Source organism: Oratosquilla oratoria, chromosome 28, assembly GCF_046742065.1.
Source record: "Oratosquilla oratoria isolate Oo_2021 chromosome 28, ASM4674206v1, whole genome shotgun sequence".
In the NCBI taxonomy this organism is placed as follows: Eukaryota; Metazoa; Arthropoda; class Malacostraca; order Stomatopoda; family Squillidae; genus Oratosquilla; species Oratosquilla oratoria.
The window spans coordinates 40,361,130-40,362,890 of NC_134804.1; positions in this window are offsets into that span (position 1 = coordinate 40,361,130).

Below are 1,761 nucleotides of genomic sequence, written 5' to 3' on the forward strand. Positions count from 1 at the left end.
AATAATATCTAGTCATTTCTTGTTGTGTACTTGCTGGCTGAAACATAGTGAATAATTGTGTTCACTTTTTAATGGGCCATTAACGTTTGCGAATTTATCTAAAAGCGTATATTAATTAGTTTTATTAATGTTGCGAATTGGTGGTGGCGTTTTCGGTTGGGTTTCCGGGGCATCAAATAGGAGGCCTTCCTGAAGATGTGTTCGGTTGTGGTACTTCACGATTTTCGAGGTTTCTTTTTCAAAAGTATGACGTCACACCCGTCCCTAGGATCTCCAAGGGGGGGGGGTCCAAGATGGACCAAAGATATTTAGAGGTGGGAGGGGGCTTTGGAGGGTGGGGCTGGGCGGGCACGGAAGCCTCGTGGGCTTTACCGGCCATCATGTTGTGGCTTACTCTGACTACGATTTATTGTGGCTCTGGCTTTCTGGAGGGGCCTGGTGAGGGCAAGAAGGAGCTGAAAAAGTGGGGCCGGAAACCACTTCTTTTTAATTCCTTGTCCTTAAATTTATTTTATTCTCTTTGGGCAATGAAAATCAGGAGAGGTCTTGGGACACCGTAGGGATCCCAGTTACTTCTTTTATTATTGGATACTCACAGTCCATCCTTTACCAATTCCAATATTCCGCCTCCCGAGGGCAATGCAGTCCACCATAGGACTGTTATTAGCAATGAAAATAGACACGCTACGATACCTGCCACAAAACTTGTATTTCATTATATTAGCAATAAATCCATCAACTTATACCCAACGAAGAAGATTAGATATTCATTGAATTACTGTGATATTTTAATGGGCCAGTTTAGGCATACACAATATTTATATATATATTTATATATATATATATATATATGTATATAATGTATACATATATATATATATATATATAGGACATATATATATTTATATATACATAATATATTTATATATGTATAATATAATGTACCTATATATTAGTTATGTATATATATATATGTGTGTATATATATATATATATAATATATATATATATATATATGTATATATATATTTATATATATATATATATATATATATATATTTCTGAAGGCTACATTGATATTAGAATTCTTGAGTAATTTGGGAACAATAGTTGTTTTCTTGGTAAGGTAAAACTACTAGGTTATTATGGTCTTTGGGTTTGTTAGGCTGAGAATTGTAATAAGTTTTCCTTGCAAAATTGTAACAAACATCAATGAAATGTTTAGGACATTTCAATCCAAAACTAATATCGCAAACATTTCTTATTTCCTCAACAATGTACTTGAGACTGCAGACCCGTAAATCTCTAAGGAACATTGATGAGAAAACCAATCTTTTTACATTATCAGGGTGGAAAGAATAGTAATGGATGTATGAGTTTACATTAGTTGGTTTTCTATATACACTAAATGTAAGGTTTCTTTCTTTACGATGAATATTAACGTCTAAAAAGGGTAGCACACCATCATTTTCCACTTCAACCGTGAATTTGATTGACTTGACTAGGTTATTAATTTGTTTAAGGAATTATGACTCATCTAAATGATCAGGCCATAGACAAAGAATGTCATCGAGATAACGTAGCCAAATTATTCCTGGTGGAATCATTTTACCAGTAACTTCTTCAGAGAGTGTACAGAAAACTGTCGGATGCTTGGGAAATGTCGCTTCTATATTTCTGGCGTGTTCTAGAGTTAAAATGCTGGTTTGTCTTGCTAAATGAATAAATCCTCCTCGATGGTCGAAGAATTTTCTGTTGAAA